The sequence below is a fragment of the Manacus vitellinus genome, unplaced genomic scaffold, assembly GCF_001715985.3.
Source record: "Manacus vitellinus isolate BGI_N305 unplaced genomic scaffold, ASM171598v3 scaffold_5_pilon, whole genome shotgun sequence".
NCBI classification, from domain to species: domain Eukaryota; kingdom Metazoa; phylum Chordata; class Aves; order Passeriformes; family Pipridae; genus Manacus; species Manacus vitellinus.
Genome location: NW_021940682.1, coordinates 18,683,578 through 18,706,183, shown reverse-complemented (window position 1 = coordinate 18,706,183; position 22,606 = coordinate 18,683,578). Strand labels below are relative to the sequence as shown.

At 45.0% G+C, this 22,606-nt stretch overlaps 1 protein-coding gene across 1 annotated transcript in view; it reads right to left on the bottom strand.

The window, feature by feature from the left end:
- Nucleotides 1-22,606, bottom strand: part of GRIN2B (glutamate ionotropic receptor NMDA type subunit 2B) — a 214,490-nt gene that overhangs the window by 190,320 nt on the left and 1,564 nt on the right. The window lies entirely within an intron of this gene.

Below are 22,606 nucleotides of genomic sequence, written 5' to 3'. Positions count from 1 at the left end.
GCCCATGGCCTCAGGCCAGGTCCACAGTTGTAAACCTTAGAAGTCCTGGGAGCCAAGGGAGGAAACTAACTGACAATTTCACCACAGTTAATTAGTTCCCTCTCATTGGTGCCTCTAAACTTGCAGTATCTCAGTATTTCCAGGGAGAAGGAGGGAATTTTTCCATTAGGTTCAGATCAAAAAGAAGTTTCTGCCTCTAAAGGTGGCCCCCTGCTTGGAAAAACTGCTTGCAGGCTGTAACCTTGTGATCTTGTTGGATACTGTGATCCACCGTACCTGCTGAGCACCTGAGCAAGACCTGGGTTCTGGCAGCCACAGGGTATTTGTTGTCATTGACAAGTTTACAGAGAGTAACTGCTCTGCTTTGGGGGATTTTTTTATTGACCAGGGACAGCTGATGAAGGCTGGAGTAGTCCTGGAGTCAAGAGAAAAGATGTCCACCCTAACTCAAATTCTTCCAGTTCCCATCATTTCCTGCTGTAGAACATTGTTGCAAGAGTAGTGCATTCCCTCTGCAGAATTAAATATAAGGTAAAATGAGAGTGTGTGTTTTTTCACATGTACATACACTATGTATGTATTTATATATAAATACATATGTCTTCATTATTATTATTTTTATATATATTTAAAGGGTATAATGCACTGTCTCATCCTGAACCAGCAGATAGGGTTGCCTTTCTTTGAAGGAGGAAAGTAGGTGAGAGAAGCAGCTCTTTACTCCTTTCCTGCCAGACCTGCAATGGCACCAGTTCCTAAACACACTAAAGACATGTATTCCTAAAAACAGGAAAACTCAAAAACAGTCCTGGGAAGGAAAAATAAAGGTAGAGACAACATTCAAGTTGCAGCTGTTCTCCCTCTCAAGAGTTGTTTCTGGAGTGGAAGAAGAGGCACCACTCAGCCTGTAGGCAAGAGTTTGGTGGATACAGCATCAAGGCTGTCTTCACCCTGCCCATGCTGAATTGCTGCAGTAGCACTGAAGTGCCAGTCCTGTCTTCTGAAGGGCTTTTGTACAACCCTGAGGTTATAGTGCCAAATAAGCACCACATTAAAGCAGTCAGTTAACAACAGGTAAGTGAGTTAAGTCTCACACTTCTTTGTATATGACAGTACCAATACTGACATCCTGAACAGCCAAAGATTATATGCTGCAAATATTACCCATCCTTAAAATAATGTAGATAAAGCAAACCCTGTTGCCCATATGAACTGCCTCTCCAAATGCCTTGAGCACACCACTCATCCCCCTGGAACTTCCTGGGACTGTGCTCACTTTGGTGTTTTCTTGTTTCTTCTACTCATCACAGCTTTGATTCTCCTGCAGGCCAGGTCCAGGCCACAGGGCTGAACTCTAGCCCCATGAGATCACCAGTTTCAATTTTTTAAAAAAAATAAATAAATTCGCACTTAGACATTATGCTTGCTTCCTGCAAAGCCTCTGACACAGCCCCTGCTTTGGTGTCCTATTCAGGACAACACTGCAACAGGACCTTGTTTCCAAGCCAGGCAGCATTTCTGCATTCAGCCGTGTCAATTGTTATACATGTATGAAGATGCCAAAGCACATTAAAATTTTCAGATGCCTTTGCACTACCTATTTCCACTACCTCTGTGACAGAGGGGTGTAAAGCCCCTCTGACCTGATGTGGCAGCATTTTAACTCACTTTGCACAGGTGTTAGCACCTTTGTGAGCCACTGGATGCCACTGGAGGGGGTTCATGATCTATAAACAGAGCATACATCCAGGGAGAAGCCTCTCGCCACACTCCTAGTGATATTTGCCTCAGAGGAGAAAGGGAAAAGCTGGAATAAACAAGACACGTATGCATTATCACCTGACTACATTGCCTGGTGTTGCTCTGGGATCCCCTTCCTCTTTTTTGTACTTTATCTTCAGAGCCTGCAAAGCTTCAGGGACCCTCCACCTCCCTGACCATATTCCTAGCACAGCCCTGTCACCACTTCATCCAGAGGCCAGGGATACTTCAGCAAGACAAACAGCAATACCTATTTATCATTCCTCTTTTCCTAATTAAAGAGATGAGAGGACCTAACAGACCACGACTGAGCTCCCAGCCCTGGAGCTGAGGTGAGCTGGTGGGCAAGCTGTGCAGCCCCTTCAGTTGCCCAGGCTGCCTGGCATGCAGCTGAGGGATTGTCCTCTCTGGGTCCATCTGCCTTACCCCTTCCCCCCACTCTTAAAATGTTTCTTTATTTATAAAAAGCATATATGTATATTAAAAAAAAACAAACCACACAAACAAAACCAACAAACCACCCCACACGAACAAAAGACCACCACTTCAAACCCAATATATCAGATACCCAGACATTAAGGAAAGAAAAAGCACTCATGCAGTGCATAAACTCCCCAAGGGAGGTGTTCAGGTTTGAGTTACTGCTAAGATGATATCTGTAGGGAAATAAGCCACCAGATGCAGGGAATGGACTGCAAGGGGCCAGAGCAATGGGTAGGGAAAGGGGGAGGAAAAAAAAAACCAAGAAATTAAGCAGTCTGGTTTGCCAATCACTAGCTGTTCTGTTTTACAGAATTTACAGGTGTTTTCTACACCTTATCTCTGCTGAAGCCGTTTCCCAAACGTCCCAGTACCCACTTCAAACCATCTGGCCTGCCACACCCCAGTCCAGCAGATTCTCAGTGCCCATTGCAACAGAGCAAATGAAGAGACATCTTCTCTAGCTGCTATTACCTCATGGGTCCACTCTCCTCTTCCCTCTACCTAAGGGTCCCCACTCCTCTCATAAGGGAAAATAATCTCCTACACATCCCAGCTTTCAAAGCAAGGCATCTTCCCAAATGTCCCTTTATTAGCATCAGTCCTGTCTCCCTCACACCTTCAAGCCCACTAGTGTGAAGAGGGGATATGTCCCTTGCCAACAGAAACAAGAAATGAAGAGGTTGATGTTTCACCAGATGGCTTCAGACTTGTCACAGCAGCTTGAAAAACCTGGCCCTGGTGCTAATCATCAGCTCCTGGACTGGTAATGCAGGACAGTTGGAGAAGTTGGGGCTGAGTACCAGATGTGAGATGACAGGAATGTGGAGCAGCAATCACACAGGGCATACACAGAGGCAGTAAGAACCACGGGCTTCCTCTGGGACTGCAATGACATGTTTAGGCAGGCAACACAGAGTAAGAGTAGACGAAAAGATGCACATACTAAAGAGTGAAGGGAACAAGGCAATGAAGAGTCAAACCATCTGATCACAGCTTATAGTGAACAGCATCAAAATATGGCAAGCAATCAGTGAAAGACAAGCTCTAGAGAAGGTTTTGCAGCAAAAAATATGCAGGGCTCCATCCTGTCTACAGAGCTCACTAGCCTAGGATACTTTATGCTCCTCAGCCCTGTATCAGCCCAGAACAACTGCTAGTGACAGTTCTAATCCTTGTTTCACAGAGTTCTTCTAAAGGACCATCTCCTTAGATATCATGCCTGAAAACTCAGATGACCACCAGACAACTGTACAAGTGAAACCTGCTGCTGTCCAGCACCTGAAGGAAGTGAAGGAAGGTCCTTGTCCCTTCTATACTGTTTGCTGTGTTTCAGGAAACAACCCTCTGCTGTTACAGAAAATACCATCCCATGCTGAAACCTAGAGATATCTCTTTCCTTTTTTTCAGCCTTCATTAGATTTTTGGGTTTGATGGGTCTCATCCCAGCAACGGGGTGTCAGCCAGATGTCAACACAGCTGACACAGAAGTCTGCTGCAAGCTGACAATTGGTGGGACAAGGGGACCTTACTGGGACAGACATGACCACATTTCCAGTTGGATGACTAAGCCCATGCACTCTTTTCCTACAAAAGTTTCAGCCAGAAAGGGACTAAAAGGAAAAAGGTTGCTCCACAGTCATAGTCCCAGAGCAATCGGCACATGTGATAAGAGCAAAGCAGATAGTTCTTGCAGATAGATGAGCTGCATAATGGAGAGAGGGATGACAGAAATACTTTCCCTTTTCTTGTCCTCAGAGTGCTTTCCACTTCCCAAAAAGACCATCAGCCTGCACCCTCCTCTAGCTGTGCACACTTTTCCAAGAAGGTGGGCATTCTCAATTAGATCCAGTCAGTGCCTCCACTCCTCCATCACAGGCTGATGATTTATCCATTCCAGGTGCAATGTACGCAACCACATACTCATGAACAGCGATCAGATAAAGAAGGGAAAAGCTAAGGGAAAGGAATCAGCAGGGCAAAGAAAGTGAGAACAAGAAAAGAAGTGAAAATTGAGAGGGACAGTGGAAAGAAGAGATAATAATGGGAGAGAGAGAGGAGAGGGAGTTACTGTGCAAGCGGTAGCTAAAAATCTCCCAACGTTTACAGCAAATGATGCATGAAATACACTGTCAGAAATGGGATGCCCAGAACCTATTGTTGCTAAATATTTAATCTGATTGGCAGGGAGCTGTTAAAACCTCAGTATCTGGATCTCAGGCTTCTACAGAGCAACAGGTAAAGTAAATACATCAACATGTAGTGATTCACCTTGGGTGCCATCAGTCTTTCCAACCTGCAGAACTGTGCAGGAAAAAAAGGTTTTCAACGGATACTAACAACAGCAGAAACAGGCTATGGGAAAGATGCTGCTTATGTACTTTGGCTCCCAATGCAAGCTAGAGAAAAGTGGAAGGTGGATATGCCAAGCATCTTCTTCAGAAATTAGAACATGCATGCTGCTGCAAACATCTCACACAATGAAGTTCGTGCCTCTCAAGCACTATAAAGTCATGCAGAACCATGGTACATCAAGGCTGCAGCTCAGATGTACCTGCATGTAATCCCCGAAGTCAATCTGCAAGCAGACTAAAGGCTGCCTCCAGCAATCATCTTCTACCGTCTGTCGAGCATGCAGCAGGTCAGAATGTCCTACAAACATGTCTCCTAATGCCAGCACACAAGAGCACATCAGGGCAGGCGGGGTGCAGGCAGGTACGCAGCCCTTTGGGGTAGGAAACTGGTACTGCAGCATCCTGAGGGGACAAGGTAGCCAGCTGCTAACAGGGGCTTGCACATGCATACGTTTGCACACCCAGTGCAGACTCCCACTTTCCTGACTCTACCCATACGACCTTCAGAGCAGCTGCTGTCCATGTCAGTTCTGGTGTCCCTGAGCCATCACCTGCGCTGAGTCTATGTTTCCAAACCATGGCTTCTTGGAGCTTTGCAAAGGAAAGGGATTGTGTTTGGACAAAGCTTTTGCAGCTCCAAAGTACAACTCCATTCTGACTCAGGCAAACCTGGCCACTCAGAGGTACTCTGGGGAAAGAAACAGACCTTTTGTATTGTTCAAACCAACTCATTTCTAGAATGAAGGCATTCAGACGGTTGCTTCTTTCTTTAGGTATAATCTAACATTTTAATTTTTCAAAAGCTAACTGAAAGGTAGAAATATTCTGCTCTGCTATAGAGATTTCCAGAGCAAGTTCCTCACCATCATCCAATACTCTAGCAACAAGAGTACAGTTCTTCCTAAGAATTCTACAGGTACAGGGCATGGGGTTGACTCAGTGCACTGGCACTAACAAGTTACAAACTGCATGAGCCCAGCAGCTGTCTTCTGAAAAAAAATAAATAGTTAAACATAAATACATAAGAAGCAGAAAGCCATTTCAGAAATCTAAGGAAAATCAATATGCTCCATACTTTTTTCAGAGAGGACATGGAATTTTACTGTATCCCAAACCCCATATCACATAAAACATCTGCGAATCTAACAATGGCAGCAGAGCCTTGGAAGTCTGGGATGAGAGCTTCACAGGTAAGACAGCACTGAGCACTGAGATCTTCTCTAGGCACAGATCTTGCAGATCTCATGATAGATTCACCAGCATAAATCTCCCATCATATTCCCCTTTCTGTATTTCTGGTTGCTTTTCTGTCCCTGTCACAGCTGTTCAAGAAGCTGACTTCATCAGAATATGCTTTGTAAAATGCTTTTCTGCTCTGTATGGGGTGCTTTATTTCTTTCAGTAAGTGCCAAACCACTGAAGAATGCCAGGGGTAGAGCTCTGAAAGGCAAGACTAAGTAAAGAGTAAGTATGGCATCATCAGCTGAAAAGTCTCAGGGCACCTCATAAGCACAAAAGAAAGTATGGTTTTTGAATACAGCTATATGGTGGGTATGTGTCCATCATCCCAGCTTGCAGAAGCACAAGTGTGCTGAGTGACTTCCTCATGGACTCTGACAAATTCTGCTACTGTTAAAGACTTGTCCAACCTTAGCTTACCATGCTCGTGAGAAGGTACTGCAGGCAGCTGGTAGAGCAGACAGAGACCTGTGCCTGCATTTCATCCACTGCAGCCAACAGCCTGACAGGCTATGCTCAACCAGCAATGAAGGTGGGCTTGCCAGACCACTGAACTGCTGCAGGAACTGTTGGGGCAGGGAAGGGAAACGACCACAGCTCCTGATTAACTGAATAAAAGCCAATACACAGAAAAGTCAGATAGGGGACCCTACCCTTCTCTCTACCACAGGTTGAGTCTTCCCTGTAGCCAAGGACAGCACAGCCTCACTTGCATGCAGTGCGTCAGCCTTTGCCTTAAATGGTGCCCTTAAAAGTTTGCAGCAAGAACCTGTTTCTCTGATGCTGGGTTCCTGTCACTCTTTGAAATTCCTCTTAAAATTGCCCAGGAACTAGCTATGACACCAAGACACAGTCACTGCCCTATAGGGAACTACATTGAAGCATTTATTTTAAAAACAACCCTCCAAACAAGTATCATGAAAGAATACATTTAGGATGCTCTTCACATCACAGTCGACAGAGCCATTCACCCAGAGAGACTGGAGCCACCAGCTGAGATACTGCACCAGCTAATGGCTCTGTTTCTTGTCCTCAGCTCTTCCTTTCACTTGGAAATGTGCTCAGTCTTAAAAGCAGATCAGGAAGTTAACATTTCCAGGTATGAAATATCATCCCAGCATCTGAAAACAGACTTTATATGAAAAATGTACAAAATTTTTTTAAATACAACTGGATGAGAAATAATGCAATAAGACTTCTTGCTTCATGATATTTTCCCATGCCTGTCAAAATGAGGAGATATAGTACTGTACAGAGACTTTTTTTTTAACTAATTAAGCTATTTTTTCCTCAAAAAATATTCACACCAAAAGGGCAAAAAAAACCAGCTAATCCACACTCTGCTGGAACTAGCTCTTCCTTGCACTTCTTTGTAAGAAGGGTGCATTTCATCCGTAGTTCCTCCATTGCAAAAGACAGTATTCGAACAGATCCATCATGAAAGAAAATATAATTAAACAGAAACATTAACAAACATGTTAATACACATAATACAAATTAAGAACCTGCAAAGAAAAGCACCACAGCTTTGTTTTGTTCAGAAGCTCAAGAAGCTTTTAAAAACTGTGAAATCCTATGAAAACTTACTGAAACAAGACCAGTTTCCTGATGCCTCTGTCATCCCTTGATAAGCAAGTATATAATGCCATCCCTGGGTATCTACACTCATAACAATTCTCCCATCCTCTCTCCTGGCCTCCTCGTCACCCAACACTTAAGTCTCTTCATACAGATCCTGATTTCCCCAGCTCCAGCTAAGAGCCCACTTTCTTCCAGATTTGCCCTTAGTGACTGAAGGGAATAATTGGCCCCTGTTCTCTCTTTATAACAGTACTTTACAAATTTGCAGTTCAGTTTTCACCTACAGTTATCTTTCCTCCAGAGTGAACATGCCTGACTCTCTCAGCATTTCTTACAGGAGTTAGTGTCTACTGTCATCTATCCCATCCCCTTGCTTGCTCCTGTTCCAGCCTGCAAACTATCTTTTTAAAAACACTACAACCTGACATGGATGCAATACTACACATTCACAGACAAAAGGACAGGGGAGAAATGATCTACAAGTCCTGCAAATCGGAGGGGCAGGACTACTGTGGGAACACTACATCCTCTCCTGGAGAATTCTGGACATTCCTCGTAGCAAAGCTCCCAGAGTCTACCATTACTTCCCTCAAACAGTGCTTTAGCCTCAGCCACATTTCACAGCAGGAACTGCGCTGTCTATTCAGTGCTTTCTTTTGTTAGGTTTGCTGCTATTGTTTGGCTACAGTTACTTCTCTTCTGTTTCTGGTTAGGCTCCTACACAACTCCCCTAACAGTGCAGACCAGGCTTCTAACCAACAGCCACTCCAACGGCAATAAACAATCCCGGGTTCTATTTCTCTCTCTTCTGTGTTTACATTCTTAAGCACACATTTTAAGGCAGTCATCACATCTCTCTTTTAATTGTCATTTGGCCAAGCTAAATGTAATTAGTTACTTTAATCTTCCCTCTTAGATCAATCCCTCCAGCATCTTAATCATTTTTGTTGCTCCACTGAATTTGTTCTAATTTGCTGCCATCTTTGGGGCACTAAGTTCTCCAGAAATTAGCCTAGGTACAGTCAGATCAGGCACATGAAGAAAACATGACTAGAAACACACAGAAAACATTTCCTTGCTTCGAGACACAACAGATTTGTTTATGCAATCCAGAAATCACATCAGACTCTTTGCTGCCACATTGTATTGTGAGCCAATATCTCATTTGCTAACCGGTGTAACTTCAGTGTCATTTCTGGCATTACTGCTTTCCAGGGGTATACCTCTCATCTCTGCTTTCTTTCCGAGCATAGTCTGATTTTAACTCCTACTATTCAATTTACTATCCACTCTGCTAATCCCCAAATCCTATTCTGAGGTATGACTGCTTAGCTAGCTATGTATCTCAAATCTCTTTGATTTCCAATGGAAATACTCTCACAAAGGAAAGTCAGAGGGTTTGTCATCACAGTACAGTCAAGGCACATCCCTAAATTCACAAGACAATATGGATTCTTCACACAACTGTCCCCATCATCAGTCTCTCACCAAAAACGGTCAAATGGTTTTCAAAGGCTGCAATTCGGCTTTGGTGGCGACCAATGTTGTGCCACTGTAAATGACAGTTTTCCTGCTCTCAGAAAAAGCAGTGGGCCCTGGAGACCCACACCAGGCCCTATGACAACAACTGGGAGCATTGAACAGGTGTTGATTAAGCATCAACTAAATGTACCACTGCTGGGATATATTTCTGTACACTGCCTTTCTCTGTGCACACCCTCGAAGTGGGCATGGTACCTTCCTAATAGTCTGAACATCAACCTCCTCTGAACAATGGTGTCAAAAGTTCCCCTCGTCCTTCATCCCAAAGAGAGGGGAGTTGGGAGGGTACCTCAAAGCCTTTCTGTGAGACATCACATTTGTCCAAAGCACACCAGATGCTGCCTGAGCATCATGTTGTCACAGAAGCAGGATCCAAGTGCAAAGATTTTTTAGGATGCAAAAGGAAAAAACCCTTTCCTCTCCTCCAAACCTTTTCCCTCTGAAATCTCCTTCAAAACTCTTTCCCTGCCCCTCCAGCTCCCAGACAGCAGAGCCTCTAACAACTCCCAAACTTGTTCAAAGGCAATGAGACACTGTTTGCCTCCCAGCCACACTCATCACCTGCAGGGCTGCCCTGGGCCTGAGTTGGGGGTGATGGAATGAAGTCCAGCTAGGCTTGTCCAGTCTGGAGGAGGAGGAAAGAAGATGGAGGAGCAAGGGGAAGGTGGAGTGCCACAGAGTTGAGGGTGGATGAAGAGCTAGCCCTGGGAAGCATTGATTCATTGCTTCCATGGCTGCTCAACTCTGCTGGTCAACCCAGTCAAGCTTCTGATAGCCACAAGGCAGTTGCAGCTCATAAATCAAGTGGTGTGGGGGTCCTTGCCACTATGTTTCTGACTGTGCCTGCTCCCCCTCTGCTCTGGGACGCAGATGAAGGGGGCACATTACCCACTGAGTGGGCTGTAGTTTCCAGAAAACAGTCCAAAGTAAAGCAATGGCTACTCCCTCTCACCCTCTCCCATGAATATGTACTGCTAGTGCTCGTAAATTTATGTCAGCTCTCTCAGCACTTCATGGTTCAGGCTTTACCAGGACTGGAATGCAATTTACTGCCAGTGAAAGTCCAACAAGGTGTGTAAATCTGTCCTCCTGCCACAACCTATTCTCATAACCCATGTCAGCCCACTTCCTCCTCACCAGCATCAAGAGAAGGTTTTCTGATTAACTTTCCAGACTTGGAAGTGACCAAAGAGGCTTAGCACAACTCAAGTCACTTGAAAAGCATGTGAATTGACTGGATTCGTGACAGTCATTAACACCACCACAAAGATCTTCATAAAAGGATCAGTTTCAGCAGAGAGAGAAAACAAAGTGGGTTGCATAAAAATACAAAACTGTGTCTATCCTTTGTATGTTCCAAAAACATGAGATGGCACAGATGCACGCATACACCTCTCCGACACTTTGCACTTACTTGAAGCCCATGGGTCCTCCTTCAGGAGACTAATCTACAAGATCTCAGGATGCTTCTAGCCTGAAAAGAAAGACCAGACCTATGCATGTATCTAGAGGAGAGGAACTCCATCCATACCATCTGACTGTATCTCCTGGCACAGACCAAGGATGACCCCTTTACACCAGATGCTGATCAGCACATACCAGACCAGCTCAACCAGGATGAGAAGGTCAGCTTGGCTTCAGACAACTGGGAGCTGACTATGGACAAGAAAAACCTTAGTGTGGCTCTTACCATCCTGGTCTAGCATGCAATGCTAAACTGTCAATTACACCTGCTCCAAGCCCTTCAGTTTTGCACTGAGGAACTTCATCCATTCAGTGCAAATGCTGCTCAAGTTCTAGGGCTTTTTCCCAGTATGTTCTTCTGTTTACCAGTATGAATGTTTCATATTTCATTTCCAGTTATATTAAGAGGCACAGCTTAACTTCCTGCTTCCAAGTGAAATTTGCCTTCTCTTTACGTTGCTATGCTGATCTTTCATTGAGCATATGATCTCCAGATGCTTTTATCCAAGTTCTTTATTTCTTTAGCTGGTGTAATAAACGTGGTATTTCAGTAAAGCCAAAGTTCAAGCAGAGTCTTTTGCATATGAACCCTTTAAATTCCTAGGCTTCACCTAAGATTTGCCCTATCCAGGAGGAGCATTGGACCAAACACTGTCTTTCTGCCACTAAATATTTAGACACCTATAAGCAAAGCAGGAGTTTAAAAGTGAATTTAAGTCTTGAACACTTTTTTTTCTCCCTCTGGATCTCTGACAGTAAAATCAAGTTCTATGATTTTCCATCAAGTTTTGCCCTGCAATTTTCAAACCATCATTTTATATTACTCTTTCAAAGTAGTTCAGATTATGAGGAAACACAATTAAGTTGCTTTAAAAGTCTCAAATTTTGTTCAAATGGAAATTTCAGCTATGCCAAATACAATCATTTTAAGCAGTTCTTACCAGAGAGTATTGATTTTTCTCCCCCAGGCACAGTCCACAAAGATTTGGGGGAGAAAACTTGACACAACTTAATCTGATCCTAAAGCTGAATGCCAACCAGATTCTATACTTATTGCTGTTTTATACTGCAGGAAAAGCAATACATTACGTGATCAAGAAAATACATTAAAACTTACATGGAAAAAGAAGTGTTTAAGAATCTGTTGGTATCCTTATATACATCATTTAATGTTCAAAAAACAAGGAAATCATCAAACACAAAGACAAAAATTAGCACCCATTGTATTAACATCAAGGATTTATGCAGCATTCATCGTAGGCATTGAAACAGCAACCTAGACAGCACCTCAATAGTTCTTTACAATGTTCCTCCAATGACAAAAGTGAACAAGTTTATAAGCAATAATATTTCAAAATGAAGCTGATTCAAACAAATATTGTAAGCCCGTGCGTCTCATACCACAGAGCAGACATCCAAAGTCTGCCAAGATTCCCTATCTCAAAGGGACAGTGGATCCAATCTCTGGGCTGCAGCTCCACCCTTGTATAGGTACACGTTGCCATTTGTCCTGCCAGAGTTGCCAAACTACAGTATCACAGAAGACTGTCATGTCAGAGAAGATACACATATTTATCTATTATCCTGTGCACTTAAAAGGACACAGACTACCAGGGGAAACCTTCTCTCTAATTTTCTGTTTTGCTTGATTTTTATGCTTCATCATGCAAGCAATACTTTCTCAGGAAAGATCTGCCTTGATGGAGACAGGCAATGCTTTTAAATCCATGCAGGTGAATGTATGGAGACATGTAATAAAATGTCATTCTTAAACTAGCTCCTTCCTGGGACACTGGTAAAGCAGCAAGCCCTGGTCATCTCTCTTTAGCCTTCCTGTAGCATCCTGAGAAACAGTTCTCTGTGGTATGCCAAGGCCCAGCTCTATACCTGGTCATGTCAACAGACCTCATGCACCAACTGCACATTCAACTGCGTTTCGAAATTAAGGTCTAAGTTCACAGATCATGGCCGGGCTCATCTATACAGAGCACCCTGTTTCTTGCAAATTCAAATCGAATTTGGGACAGTTTATATCAGACCCAGACTGAGGAATCTCCAGGCCTTCACATTCAAAAAGAGATGGACTATCAGATGCCAGTTTCCTTACAGTGGAAAAATACAAGACAGAGGACCAGGCATTAGGAGGTTTTGGATTCCTCATGGAACATGCCTGTTTTCAAAACTGGGTGATGAAAGAGCAGTAATTTAACACACCTCCTGCCTTTTCTAGCCCCCAACCCCATACATCCTTAAAATGCATACACACAGAACAAAAGAGACACTTAAAAGCTTTTAGGAAACTCATCTATGTAGGCTGCCTTTGTACTCAACAGGGATTAGCTTCTCTAGAGGGCAAGCTGGAGCACATCCATTGGGCTCCTGCTCTACACTGTCCTTTGAAGGACCCTGTCTTTCTCCACTGACTCCCTGGAGGTCCTCTAGAAACAAGTCTGCCACAGCTAGTGTTCACTTCTGGAAAAACTCCCCTTTCTGTATAAAAGCCAAACATCTCACCAAGCTTATAAAAGCAAATGTATGATGAACAATGAGAGGAGATATACAGAGGGATATGAACAGCAGGAATGAAAATCACAAGTGATTTTAAAGATCTGGAGACAATTTTAAAGAGCTACCTGCACATTATAGGAATTGATAAAAAATTTCATTGAAGCAGTAACTCTGGTTTCCTGTCACAGAGTCTGTAGTTCTCATCCCTCATCCTTTAAGAGCATTTGTTTGAGAATCAGGTCTTTGTTCCCTGGGAATTCACCTCCTCCCGTCACTTTTTCCCCACCTGGAGTCAGCACTGGGGCTCAATGCTAAATGAAACATTTTGTTGTCACTGGGAAAAAACAAATGCATCCAAAGCAGAACAAGAACAAACCTGCACTGACTAAATTGCAGGGAGAATTAGCTCCCATGTCTCCTAAGTCTCAGAGGACTCCACTGCCTCTGGGCTACAGAGCCTGTGCCTCCATTTTTTTCATGCTGAAGTAATTTCCCTTTTTATAAGTATTTACTTTATATCAGGCCAAAGAAACAAACTACCTCCACAGCCCAGTCGTTAGAGCACTCCCTCTCCAGGACAATGAATAGGCATTTATATGAAGTAGAACAGTTCCAACTGGAAAAGTTCCAACTGAGAAAGCATTACTGCAGAGGACCCAGTTGTCCAAGCCCTCATCTTGGCTAAGACAGCCTCGGGGACAAGTCCCCAATTCAAAGTATGCAGAATAGGGATGTGTCACCGACAACCCAGTTAGTTTTCTGCCTACTAGGCTGCTAGCTATTCTTTTCTCTGCTTTTTCATGAAAACACATCAAACACTCTAATCTCATGGCAGAACTAGCAAAACCTCTCAAATTAATTTTTTTCTTTTTTTTTGCGAGGCAGTTAACCCATTTCCTGCCATGTTCACTCCATTACAAACCTCTTTCATCAAAAACCTTGATCACCATTTCTAATGTCAAAAGCTGAAGTCAGGAATCAATCTGTCCAAACAAAGAATATCCTAACAAAAAAAAAAAAAAAAAAAAAAAAAGTACTATTAAGGCAAGGTATAGACTTTAACCAACACTCATCTCCTACTATGTATCTCCTGGTTTCTGAAAGTTATTAGTCCCTCCGGTAAGTAAAAACCATTGCACAAAAAGCATTGCTCATGTAAGATACCTGCTTTGGGCATCCAGCTCCTGCTTCAGAGAGTGCCAAGGCTCAGGCATTCAGCTCTTGCAAAGTTCTGAGTCCTGAAGTTCAGAGAGTCTTTTAGCTCCTTTACTCCCCATTGAAATGGTGCAAATTAAAAAAGGATAACACACGATCCTTGCAGCTCTCTCTGAATCACTGGTTTGAAACTTTGCAAACTTTCAAACCAGAGATTGAAAGAGAACTTTCTGCAAGAGTCACTGTATCTCTTAAGGCAGCCATCCCACAGCTACTCTATTTTTCTAAGCTTCTTAGTTTTTATCTCCTCCTGTTTAGCTTAAGGGTCCACCATCATGTTACAAAATGGTTGCAGTGTCTTTTCTGAGATTCCCGTTTATACTTTTGTGGCATTTGCCACTTTGTTACTTTCAGATGGAGTCTTAAAAGCTTCCTCACAGAAAGACATGGTACTGCAGACCACATCCAAACTGATTTTATACTTTGACTTTCAACACTTCAGGACATTATCTGTATAATTTTAATTATATATGATATTCACCTTTTCAGTAATAAATTAGAGAGTAATTCCAAGTTGCACCAAAACCACAGAGAAACAAAAGGGAGAGCCTACGAGAACAGATTATGTCATTCTGTTGCTTTCATTAAACTCTCCCTTGGGGATTATCAGCCTCTGATGTTTCAGCTTGCCTCTTCCGAAACAGGTCTGACACAAGGGAATCTCCCCTGAGATGCTTAGGCCACTGACTACAGCAGCCAGCCATAACAGAGAATTATAGAGGAGGAGAGAGAGGGTTGGAGGGATATGCAGATCCTTCCCACGTGCTTTTCATACAAGCGTATGCCTACGTGCAAGTAGCCGCGAGTTAGTGCATCCTAGTGCATTTCCTCTGCCACAATGCACTTCAAATGCATTTCCCAGCACAGTCTTGTGACAGAAATTACCCAGCAATCCAGCTGTGTACAATTAAACAACATCCTGCTTTACCTGGCACAAAGAGATGTACAGCAGCAACCCTTTCTCCATCCTCCTCCTGGATCAGCTGGCAGCATTCCGATACCTTTCCAGGCAGTAGTAGAGCTATTCCTCTCACTGCACAGGCTTCAAAACCACTTGCCCCACAATGCTGTGAAAACTTGGGATTGCCCTTGAAATCAGACCCCACCTTTAGGCTCCTAGCAGCATTTCTGCAAATCATTTCCAGGTGGTATTAATTTAGGACCTTCTTCTTTCATATTCCAAACACCCCCTGCATATCTCCAGGACCTCATTCCCAGCTGTGAACACTGGAGTAGCAGAAGTCCCATGTGGCACAGGGCCACATGGCCACAGCCCCTTGTTACAGCAGACTTCAATCTCTAACCTACCTGTAACCCACTGTGTCCTGTTCATGCCCTGTAGTCAGAGGTAACAATGCAGGACCACTGTGAATTTAAGCTATCATGAGGCTATTATGCCTATCACCTGAAAACAATTTTCTGTTCATTAGGCCATCAGCTGAGATGTAGGACATGGCATTTGCACTAATAAATTATCATCAGGCTCCTGACACCAGATCTTATCTGTTTCAGCTGGCTCTGAGTAACCATCTCACCTCCTAGTCTGTTTTGAAATAGTTTACTGTTAATAACTTACTAACTTTATATGTTTTACATTTGTTTCCTTTTGTAAAATCCTCCAAATTCTTCAGAGGTCATACATGCAAGAAACTACATCCATGTTAGAGAGTTGTGTATATTAGCTCCTCAACAGTGCATGGCAACCTTAACTAAGAGATTAGGAGAATAGGTGAAATAAAAATGTTAAATCCAAGCATAATAAAAAAAGAGAGCTTATTGTGTCATTTCCTCCATTTGGGTTTGGGTGTGTCATGGACACCTGTATAGAAAACTCTTGATTCCTACAAAATACACCAGAGGTCAGGATTACATGCTTGTTGATCTGTTAAAAAATAGTGTAATCCACCAGCAAAGTTGCACCACAGTCATGACTTCTGCTGATGCACAGGAGGATATACACTGGCATAGGCCTTAGACCGCACAGCACGTTCCCAATGCTGGCCAAACTCACAATTTCAAAATTGCACTTTCAGACACCTCAGCCCCCGGCAGGGGAATCTCTACTGACTCAAAACTAGGGAGACCCCTCACTGAACCCATTAACAGAGCCACCCATTCAAACCCCAACCAGGCACAGGAAGTTTCTCCAACTCAGAGCACAGAGAGTTGAGATTGTGAAGGCTGGCTAGTGAAGCCATGATTCTCAGAAACCATGATGCTTGTGATTGCCCATATCCCATTTTTTCTTCTGGAAGCAGCAAAGTAAACACAAGACATCTTTAAACTGTATCTCAACTTGTAAGACAAAAGAATGACATCATGAAATAGCAAGGTGTGAATTTTCACATCATTCAGTATGTGATGGTAAACATCATCTCCCCTTGCAGTAGGAGGTTTTGGCACACTAGCTGTTCAGATGCTGTGATAGTGTAAAAACCTGAATGCAACGGCTACAGACAGGTGAAGCTTCTTAATGAAAGGGATATGGTCTCAATCTAGAACAGCCTATCTTATCCCAGGATTCAAGAACTGTGCTTGCAAATGCTACAGCATCATTCACATTGTAAGCCTCTTCTGCCCCAAATTCTATACCGAAGTTCTAGCTGTCCCCTGAACAGGATGAGCGGCCACAACATACCAGAGATATTGCAAACCAGACATCTTTGGGGAGCTCCTGATACACTCAAGTGTATCAGGTGGTTGTTGCCACCGGTCGACACCATCATTTTGACTCCTACAGCTACCATATGAGATTTGGAGCACAGGGCCCAACCCAATCAGGTTCCTCTGATGGGACAGTCAATCCCTCCCTCCTGCACACAGGACAGTTCAACCTCATTATCTTTCTTCCAAAGTTGTTTGGCTAAGCATGCAAATATCATGATCTAAGGTTCACTGAAGACAGACTTTATTAGATACAAAATCCTGATCGTTCAGCACCTACATCTAGCTTTAAATATCGTCAGTCAAAGCTAATCTGCCAAAATTATCAACATCTTCTACTGTCACTAAAAACATTATTGCAGTAAACATTTAATTTGATGTTTAATTTGTATTCTCTCCCCTTCATCTTAAACTCATTTATTTCATGATCTGTCCTTTGTGACTAATGAGAATAATTGGCCCCTGTCCTTCTTCTGTAACAGTCTTTTATGTATTTGCAGACAGTTAGGGATCCACCCACAGTTGTCTTTTCTCCAGACTGAGCTTCTGTGGCTCTCTCAACCTTTTTTACAGGTCTTGTTTTCTCTGTGATCATTGTCTTAGTTCACTCCCCCACACTCTCTCCAGTTCTTCCCTCTCTTAGAAGTGCAGCCCCTAAAGAGAACACAGTTATCTAAGCAGGGCTTAACCACAACTGTAAATAGGCACTAGACAGATCATTTCATTATTTCCAACAAATAATGCAAACGGGATTGTATACGGAGTTCACACATGGGGTGGACAGCAGGTCTAGAGCAGGATGGTGGCAGTCAGACTGCTTCATTTCTTGGTCAGTGGTTGAAATCCAGACTGAAAGTGTTAGCAAGCAAGAATTATTTCCACAACCATATAGCTACATACAGACAAAGAAGTGTAGGCTGACTGCTACCTTGAGAAGTAATTTAAGAGTTTGTCACATGAAGAGTTAAATGGAGGTGAGTTCCTACATGCCCAACATGCCAGGGATGAGTGGGAGTGACCCATGTCCTGTGGATTATTCAGACCAGATAATCTGGTGGCCCCACACCTGTTTTAGCGGATGAGCAATCAGCAGAGACAAGCCATCAAACACGAACATGAAGTTAAATTCACATTTTTCCCCCTAAGAGTGTTTCTTCCCTATAAATGTTTCAGCACAGCCATGCACACCAGTGTTAATGATACTGTATCATACTGTAAGCTTTGGAATACAGAAACATCTTCAGTATTCAGAGTTGGCAACCCAACCTTTTACCTGAGTCACTTTCAGTGACTCTTTTCAGTTCTGACCCTTCCTTGTAGATGGGTTTTGAGGGAGTGAATGCCGCAGAGGTCTCAGCATAGTATCCCTTTCACTTTGGGCCAGTAACCACACCCTCATTCAAAATTTCTCTTTTCCCCCAGATATTTAATCAATCCATTTGTATTGGTGGCTCTGAAACATGGTCTTTGATTGCTTGTATTAGAAAGGGAAGAGGGCCACCCAGCATACTTCTCAGTCTGCAAATACGCACTGTATTAAGAAGAATCAGCTGTCAGTGAGTCTCAGAGCATGTACCCTTTCTCTCTCCCCTTTTAGTGACCCTGAGTACAGAAAAAGCAATATTTTTATTCCCCACACATGAAGCATATTCAGTGTATGTGTAACAATTTTAAAACGATAAGTCAGTCCCTCCTCCTGCCCAGACTCAGTGTTCTCTCCTGCTTCCAAGAAAACACTAAATAAAAGGCAGCCTTGCCTTGAGAGATTCAAATTAGCCATGGTTTGAATTGACTTGATCACAGCACAGTTTGCACGCTGCCTTGTGCCACACATTTGTTTCTGACTGCATAGAGAGGGGACATTTTTTCTTTTCAGTAACCTCGGGCACATGGAGATACACTGCCTGGTTTGCACAGATCACCACCATGCCTGTGGTCGACTTTTACACACACCAGTTCACACTCCAACGTATAGTTCTATCTGGGAGCTTGTGGTTTGCAGCTAAGGAAGCAATGAGCTCCTGAATGATAAAGGGTGGGTTCACTTGGATTTATTTTTTTTTCCAGCATGAGAGGTAGCTCTGATATTTAATCCAGCTGGGTCAATCTCCTAGTTCCCAGGTGGTTAGCACTATGGCACTTATTTTGTCAGAGCAAGCATCCCTGCCAGCAACTGCTTTCCTATCTATATGAACAGACAAGTAAGAAGGGTAAGTCAGATGGATGGTGGAGCCCCCTCTGTGGTTGGAGAAATGGGTTTTTTAGTTCCCATTATGAGGCACTTTGCTGAAGCAGAAACACAAAGCTCAGAAGAAGGGACAAGGCAGTGGTAGCAGGTGAGCCATGCTTAGCTTCAAATATCTTATTTTTCTCTGGTTCTCCTTCCACATATTTCAGTGCTGTGATCTTCAAACTGCTATTTCATCTTATGCAGGGAGGTATCCAGGGCCATAGCTAGTCCGTCTGACTGCGGCAAAGCGGCAAGATTAATAAGTTGATTCACTGTGGTTTGAAGAGTTCCAGTGAATGAGTGGACAGAGGACGGATGAGAGTAATAGCAGGTAACTGATCAGCCATGTTTCTCCCAACATTTTGTGCTTTTCTATCAAGTATAAATATATATCAAAGAAAGATAATCGCAGAAGAGTCAGGCAATCCTAGAGCCCCAATGTCAGGCAGAATGGATACTATGAGCATTCCATGGTGGATTAGGCAATCACAATATATTGAGCCATCTCTCTCAAAAAGATCATCTAGTCCATCTCCTCTATTAACTAATCCATTTCTTTGTGATAAATTGCAGCTTACACAAAGAAAATTTAAAAAAAAAAAACTAAAAAAACCCTCTGCGTGTTCTCCAGCTGCAAGATAAGTCTCCCTGTGGCCCACCAAACCATGCTGCAAAGGAGACTACTGGCAGAGTAGAGCTGTGGCTTCCCTAAAGGCCAAGAAGATTAAACCTCTAGGGACCAGTCCTCAGTCTGGACGATCTCACAGGCAGCTTTTGTGCATCCTAAGGAGCAAAAGAGTGTGGAATGGAGCCCATTGCAAAGATAAGCCGTGCTGTCTGTACAGAGCTCCCACCCTCTGCCAGCTTGGGGGAATGAGGAAACAGCACTGGGAATCACATCCAGACCTCCCACGTGGTACTGCAGAGACACTGATTCCTGGTGCCAACCCAGGCAACGTGAGTCCAGTGTGGGAATCCAAGCACAGCTCCATAGCTCTGGCACCAGCAGTGAGGTCCACCTGCCCGCTTCCAAACCAAGCACAAGAAACAGCCGCAGCTCCAATATCAGATGAAACGCATACGTTAATTCCATCATCTTTTCCCCCTGTAGGTTAGGGTTTGGGGATGGGGTGCTGGTTCACAGGTTGACAGGCTTTTTATACAAGGAGACTCAGTAATCCAAAATGAGGATAAAACAAGTCAAAGCCTAAATTATTAGATGGGCATGGGGGGTTGGGATTTTTGCCCCTGATCTGTATTTTCCATCTCTCCATGATCTCTTTGCATTCTTGCATGCACAGGTGCAATGTAGAACTCAGCCAACAATGCAGTTTTCCTGAAAATCCTGCCCAGAATGGGATGGCTGGAGACTTCTGCTGACACTTTCTTTTGCCCAGCAATGGTCTCACTGGCAAAGGGATTGCAAGAGGCACCAGACCGGCACAGGCTAAGCTGGGCTGGTGCAGCAGGTGTGTAACAACAGATCAGAGCCCAGGGTGCTTAGGAAGAGGAGTCGTGGCTTTGATTATGCTTCTTTCCTTTTACCTGCTGAGATCTGTCCCTACGTATATAAGGCTGAGCCGAGAGGAGGCTGAAGTGGATCTCACCTCCCCCAGGCTGTTTTCCCATTCTGTCCTCAACCTGTTTCATCATCTCCTAATCCTCTGAGACCCCCACTCAGGACTGGGAGACAAGCCGGTGTGATGAGGAACCAAAGAAAACCAGGATGTGTGGAGGCGACAAGAGCTGCTGCTTTGGGATGGCATGGGTGAACACTTGAAAATCGCCCATACCCAAACCTCTCCTCTTAGAGAGCACCCTGCACCCACACACAAACTGCTGCTTTCTCCAGAGCTGCAGCTGGGGCACACCAGGTCATCCCACATCACAGGGTGCCATGCCCCTGCTCTGCTCCCCAAGGCCTTGGGGAATGGGGCAGCACTAGCATGAGCTCATCCCATAAGCTGAGAGTATTGCATACCCAGCCCTCTCAGCCTCCCCAAGGGGCAGCTCAGAGGGGATCAGCTGCCTCCATACACTGCTTGCAAAGCCTGAGGTAGTTGTGCTTGATGGTGGGGAGAGCAGTTTTAGAGGGCATCTCCTTTTGCCCATATTGGAGCTTGCAGAGAACATGAGGAGTCACAGGTAAAGGTAACAGCAAGAGAGACTGGGAGGTAAAAGAAGGATGAGGATGTAGGCCCATGCTCCTGGCCCCCATGACTGAGCATCAAAGCTGACAAACCCCTCCCCAACTCCGATCTGCCCTGTTCCACCTGGAGCATGAACCTGGCCCAGGGCAGGGCTAAGAAGGGCTGTGATAGCGATGCGGCAGCTGCTTGGGCCCAGTGCCCTGCTGGCAGGGCTGGTGGCTGTGGCAGGCACCAGGCGGGCAGGGATGGGTGCAGCTCTCCAGAGGAGCAGGCAGCCCGGCCCGGCTCCCGGGGACTGCCACCCTGACCAGGCACCCAAGGCAACCTTCCTCCTCTTCCCTCCTATCTGCCTGCAAAAGCCAGGGCGAGGGGGAAGGGGCTGAGCCCAGCATCTGCTCTCCCCTCGGACGCTGCTGGCATCCCTCCCGGGACTTGTGTTTTAGGGGTTCTCAGGGGTAAGTGACCCCCGACGAAGGGGGCTACAATCCCCCACCCAGTCGGTGCTGGCGTCCTGGGTAGATCCGGGAGCCGCGAGGCCTGAGAAATTCCTCCCGAAAAGGGGGGAAAGGCTTCGGCACGCCCTCCTCCCCGCATAGGTAAAGTTTCTACTCCCACTTGCGGAGGAAATGGGAGGGAGGGAGAGCTCAGGCAGGGAGGATCCAGGCGCGGATAAACCCTGGGAAGCCTTAGATATTTATAGAAGCACAGTCAGAATATGTCAGGAAAGGTGGCTTTCAACCCCTTGACGCGGAACCACTCCTGGGTTTTAACAGTAGCCCCACAAAAACCCCTCAGAAATGTGGCAAAGAGCTACTGGAAGGATGAAGGCAAAGGCGGGGGTGGGAAAGGCGCGCCCCCGCCTCAGGATGCTCCGGATGCCTCAAGGGCTGAGGGTGCCTCAAGGATGCCTCACCCCGCGGCAGGGCTGGAGGGTGACACACCCCCCCCCTCATTCTGCGCGGTGCGAGTGAGTCTTCGATCCGTATGTTCCGCCCCCGCCCGCTTGCAGGCTCCGGTTGCATATAGCGGTCGAAAGGAAGGGAGAGGCGGGTCGGTGATGGTGAGCCCAGGTGGGGGGGCTGCCGATGCGGGTAAGGGTGGTGGGGGTGCGCCCCCGGGAGGGGGCTGTGCAGCAGCTCACCCCTGCCCCCCGCCTCTCGGCGTGGGAGCGCAGACCCACGCGTGCCGGGCGAAGCGGCGCGCTGGGCACGGGCTGAGGCTTAAAATAACCTCGAGACGTTCAACACCTTGTGCCCGGCGCTCCCGCATCCCACGGCGCTCTGCTCCCTTTGTCTTGCCACCATCTTACAGAAAGACTCACATGTCACGTTACGGTCGGGATGCACCGGTATCTCTCGCGTATCTACAGCCGAGTGGCACGTTAGCCATTTTGCATCCCTCCCGAGTGGGCTGGGGAA